This window comes from Mesoplodon densirostris, chromosome 3, assembly GCF_025265405.1.
Source record: "Mesoplodon densirostris isolate mMesDen1 chromosome 3, mMesDen1 primary haplotype, whole genome shotgun sequence".
Classification (NCBI taxonomy): Eukaryota; Metazoa; Chordata; class Mammalia; order Artiodactyla; family Ziphiidae; genus Mesoplodon; species Mesoplodon densirostris.
The window spans coordinates 64,509,289-64,515,288 of record NC_082663.1 but is presented as its reverse complement, the minus strand read 5'-3'; the positions used below and the strand labels follow the sequence as shown (position 1 = coordinate 64,515,288).

General features: G+C 35.5%; 1 protein-coding gene across 2 annotated transcripts in view; it reads right to left on the bottom strand.

Moving 5' to 3' along the window:
- Positions 1–1,522: 1,522 nt before the first annotated feature.
- Positions 1,523–6,000, bottom strand: part of JMY (junction mediating and regulatory protein, p53 cofactor) — a 68,690-nt gene continuing 64,212 nt past the window's right edge. For both annotated transcript variants that reach the window (XM_060093085.1, XM_060093086.1), the window contains exon 11: positions 1,523–2,362. The gene's annotated coding sequence lies outside the window, so the exon portion shown is untranslated. The remainder of the gene's footprint in view (positions 2,363–6,000) is intronic.

Sequence of the window (6,000 nt, the reverse complement as noted above, 5' to 3'; positions counted from 1 at the left end):
ATAAGAAGGAAACCATGCTTATATAATTTTTGTTGGGCTCTGAAACTGCTTTTTAATTAACATGTGGAATCAACTGGACACATGGACTGTAGTTATCTGAAATTCTAATATTTGTGAGAACTCCAAAGGTTGATGACCTATAGTAACATGTAATTTTGTGGAAGGAGGAACCTGAATCCAGAGGAAGGGAAGTGGATGTGTTGGAGAGAAAGTTGCTACCAGAGAATGAGCATAGGGGTTGCTAATGAGGCTCTACAAGTGTGAGGACAACCATCAAGGAGTGCTATGGTCGGGTATGCTTCTAGCTGTGGATGCACTCCTGAAGGACTCATGCAGATCTGAACACCCTGCATTCTTTGCTAGAGACTTATTACAACATGGCTCAGGAAAACAGATTATAGGACCCTTTTAAAAGTGAACATTGTCTCTTAATGGAATCCCAGCTATAACACTAAGTGGGTAGCAATTTCCTCTAGACATATTAAGGTTCCAGTGCTTCTGCTGTCAACAATGACATTAAGATCCTCCTGTATTTTTCTAAATGTCAATAAATGAAACAAAACCGTTATGAACAAGCATCCAAAGGCATAAAATCGATACATGATTTAAGATTTGCAAATTTGCTTTAAAAATTTTTTTCAAATATATCAATCAATCATTCTTTAGGTTAAAAGGCATGTTTCAATGCGTTGCTGAAGGTGTGTTACAAAAATCTACAACCCATCCCCACTGTAATCAGGGGATTGAGATTAACTTTATATTAGATCTGTATTTCTAATATTCTCAGACAAGGTGTAAGAATGATGCTAGAATAGAGCCAATATATTGTGAAAATGCTCATATTCTCATCAATAAACATAGTCAATATTTAAGCAGATTTTGTTTTATAAAACCTGTTGCCAGAAAATTTTCTCCATAATTATTTTAAAGGAAATAACATTTTCAAGTAACAAAGGTGTGAGCATTTTTTCCTTCAGGATCACTAATTCAGATACATTTGAGGGCTTTTACTTCAGGACTGCTTTCTGGGTCTAGGCCAGAGAATTGCCTCATAAGAAATAAAGTTCATTTTGGTATGTCAGCCATTCATATAATGGCCAAGACCTGTCTTGCACAGAATTACACTCTACAGAGTACTGTAAACTGGGTCCAACATATCTACCTTCATTCAAGCCCACAACAGGCTTGCTGAGAATTCGTATCGGCTCCACGCATTCTTCAGGACTCCATTACAGCAAAATCAGCACCTAGAGCTACATACATATGTTTAAGAATTTAGTGACGATAACAAAGGCTCTCTCCCAAAATTCAACTCCAAGCATGTGAAGATAGTGAAATGCCAGCCGAAGAGGCTTTTCTGCCTGTCTACTTTCTGTACATTTGTAGAGCACGTTTTTTTTTTTCCATTGTGGAGCATAAAAATAAAAACAAATGGTGCATGTTAAAAAAGACTTAAGATCTGCATCCCTACTATTGAATCCTGATTTTTGATTCTCAATAGGAAAGTCATGTTGAGTTATAGTAATCAAGCAATAGTTCAAACAAAAAGACTAAAAATAATTTGAAATATCAAATTACAAAGTATTGCTTCTCATAAACAATGCTGCACATAAAATTCAAACTATTGTAAGTTCACAGTTATGAAGGGCTATTTAAAAGCATGGAAATTTTTACTCTGAAACCTTACAAATTGTGTGTGGGCTTCTAAAAACAGGCCATGTTAAATGCCTCACGTTGTGGTAAACACATATATAGGTGTATCTCCATGGTTATGTATCTTTTCAGATGTTGTGGAACATCTTTATGAAAATTCCTTTGGAGATGAGTAATGTGGGAATTATCAGTGCATTTCCATCTGATTTCTTCCAATTCCTGCCCTATAGCTATCATGATTAACTTCTTTTTCAGAATGTCACACTATTTAAGCTGATATGGAAGAAGCTCTGTATTTTGGGCAGATGACTATTCAGTGCACTGAACGATGGATTTCAAAGCAATCTCAACGCAGCTCACAGTAGATCTGTCAACCCAGTGTTCTTCCAACTCATAGCGACTCCTAGCTTTACTGGCCACTACAAGGATGTTAATGGGTAGACAGGTGGGGAAGGTGCTTAAAACACAGGAATCTTCACAAGGCCTTTTCTCCATTGCAGTCAGGAACATTGCACATCTAAAACTCATGTTAACCACCATCTGTTGGAATGACTGGAAAAGTGATAACTTGCCAATTGTGCTTCCTTTTTCACACCACTGAGCCAATATACTTTGGATCTAATGGAATCCAATTTGTGGAACCACATGTTTACAATTTTGTAAGAGCCGATGTTCAACTGTAGGTATTTTTTTCATTCTGTTGAGTCACCTGTTTACAAACAAAGTAATACTGTATGTTAAAAAGGACAGCCTATTAAAGACAGTATGTATATATATTCTCTCACACCTTTCACAAAATCCAGTATGAACATTGATGGTTTTTTCTTTCAAATGACCTTTTTATATAGATGATGTATAAAAAACATCTTACAAAAGGATATGTTTGTGTATTCTTTAAAAAAAAGTAAAACAAAATTTGAACATGGATTTTGATCACTGTTAAAAGGTTATATGTCAAGATGACTATAGTTAACACTGCTGTGTGATACACAGGAAAGTAGCTAAGAGAGTAAATCCTAAAGAGTTCTCATCACAGGAGAATATTTTTTCTTTTCTCTCCTTTTTCTTTCTTTTCTTTAAGATGGATGTTGGCTGAACCTACTGTGGTAATCATTTTCACAATATATATAAATCAAACCATCATGCTGTATGCCTTAAACTTATACAGTGATGTAACGCCAATTATTCTCAATAAAGCTGGGAAAAAGAGTTTTTTAAAAAGGTTGTATGTTAGATTCACTTTCACTTTTCTTCCTTTTACTCTTAACATTTTATGTCAAAACTATACACTAAAAAGATAAATACAATCTAAAATCTTTGCCTCAAAAACTGTCAGTATAATAAGAACTATCAAATGGCAAGTTTAAAATACACCAGAGAGAGTTGTCATTATAATTGAGATTTAGAGGACAGAGCTAGTACTGTCTTCAAATGGATGACTTTACCAGGACTTTGTAAAATTCAAAATAGTTGTGTTTGAGATCCATGCACTGACCCACAGCACAGGAGAAACATATATATGGCCTACTTGTCAGATAAAAGCTGACATGTGGTTTTTGAGCACTTGAAATATGTCTAGCGTGACTGAGAAAGTGATTTGAATTTGACTTAAATTAAAATCTAAAACTCTGTAAAAAATACTTTTCCATTAAGCACAACTTGGTTGTTTTGGTATGACTATTCAATTTAACCAATGAATACTTGGCATCCAAAATGAGATGGGGCTACTAGTAAGTGTAAAATACTCACTGGATTTTGAAGACTCAGTACCCCCCCCCAAAAAAAGTAAACTACATTGTGGAATTTGATATTAACAAGATACTCTTTTGGATATGTCATTTAGTAAAATATTACTAGAATCAATTTCACCCATCACTTTTAACTTTTTTAATGTGGCTCACATTATATTTCTATTGGACACCATCATTATAGTTACTCATGAGTTTAAGAAGGACCCCACAGGAAACAAGTTAGAAATAATAAAAAGTCTATACAATTATATATATTCCCTTATGTTTAGAAATCCCCTTCAAAGACACTATTACCTATGGCTAGGTCTGAGATGAGTTTTTAGAGGAGGATGAGGCTGAACATGTCCAGGATCGTCAGTTTTTATTTCATGAAGTTTTAAGAAATTAGTTCTTCAAAAACAAGTATGTAATTACATTAATTATTTTGAATCTATAAGAAAGAAACCAATTAATAGGAAATACAAATTACAGCCTTTTTAGCCATCTGTAGAAAAGTGTCTAAAAGTTCAGAGCCTTTAAAAATGACTTCCTAGGGACTTCCCTGGTGGTTCAGTGGATAAGACTCCACGCTCCCAGTGCAGGGGGCCCGGGCTCAACCCCTGGTCAGGGAACTAGATCCCACATGCCACAACTAAGGCCCAGCATAGCCAAATAAATAAATTAATTAATTAAATATTTTTTAAAAAAAGGCTCCCTAAGACCACACACAGGCAGTGATATATAGCTCTTTATCAATGGCTGCTCAACTGGTAGGGATCACAACTAGCCTGTGGTTTGCTTCTGGTGTAGTTTAGTCTTTAGTGACTTTGCCACTATCCCAGTTCATGCATCTTCTGGCAGTATTTCATTGTTCCTCTCAACATTATACTACATACACCAGCCATGAACAATCAGCCAAAAAAAGGGAAGGTTTTAGGTGATTTTCAGAGTTGTATTCATTATGGATATATTCTTAACACCTGACATAAGGTTAAATTAGCAGCCAAAAGCTATAAGTAACATCCCAGCGACTTGAATATACGAAATCCATGCTTATGTGAAGGTCCAGCACTGGGATTACCTAATCAATGCCAACATGGTAGCTTCTGGCATAGGTTTAGGGGTTTACTGAGAAGCTACATGCTGAAGGGGACAAGGCTAGAGGTAGCAAGCACTGTGAAGTGGGACACAATCTACAGTCATCCAGTGTGGGAAAGATTCCCAGTCAGGCACACCTGAGTCTCTAGACACACTCACACACTTGAGTGGACACATTTACATTCCTCTACAAAGCATGGTGTACATATGTACAAGCACAAATAGTTTGAAATTATTTGGGGATCCCAAAACAATAAGTGGCCGATAATTAAGGCCTCTACAACTAACAGGAAAAAAGAGTGCCAGCAGTCGCAAGACCCATGGCCATGGCAGACAGTGTTACTATCCAAATGTTGGTTAGAGCACATTAAAGTTAACACCCAACCACTTATCAAGATTTTTCATGCTTTTTGTTAAGCTACAGTGCAGATGCTAGTGGGGAGGGGTGGAGTCGGGGAGTGTGGAATCGGCACATTTTCCTGATGGACCCATGCCCAAAAGGGTAAAAACTGCTTTTAGTAATATTTTGATATATCCAAAATAGTATCTTCCAACATTTAATCAATATTTTAAAAACTAATGACACAGTTTCTGGGTTTTGTTTTATCTTTTTGTAATATGTCTTTAAAATCCAGATGTATGCCTACATATATATCAGTTCTACCCTTTCAGAATCTTTGGGAGTGAAGGCCATGAATATGCATTTTTAATAAGCTCCCCCTAGTAGTTCTTAAGATCAGGCACAGTGATTCTTCCTTTACCTACTCCCACCTACTTCCCCCTTTTGTAAAGCCTATAGAAACATATTCCATCAAGAGAGCATAATGATTTATAGAATATATTTGCATACTTTATATTTTTCACAAATAATATTTCAGTTATGGTCATCAGCAATTTGATATACTATTTGATTTATAGCATGGGTTATCTTTACCAATTCTATGTATATAGCATAATTTGTGCCACATAACTATATAAATTAGCTTATTAAAGCATAGTGGGGGACAACTCTGTATTACCTTGGGAGAATGCCAAAGGTGTACCAATTCCCACAGGGTACTCAATAAGATATGCATATTATGTCAGCTGCCATTTTATATATTATGTCAGCTGCCATTTTATCTAGACAATGCAGTAATTACAGTAAGCCCTAAATGATAAACTTTAAAGGCTTAGAAAGCTAAATAATCCGACAATGCAATGATTTTTCTAGATTCCCTTGTGGGCAGCTAACAAAACATCAAAATTCAATACGCATAACAGTTTGCAACTGAAATACCTAAGTCAGAAAAAGCCTTTTCTGTTTTTTTAAAGCTAGAATAAGACTGTCACTTTACTAGAATAAGATATCCTTTTTACTTGGGATATAGCTTGTACTGAAGAAATTTTTAATGAGCAGGATATAAAAAAACACAGCATTTACAAAGGAACATCTCTGTACTTTTTTTGTTACGTTTCCAGAAACTACAGAAGTAAAACCTGAAGTTATGATCCAGGCTATAACTGAGCTGTATAATAA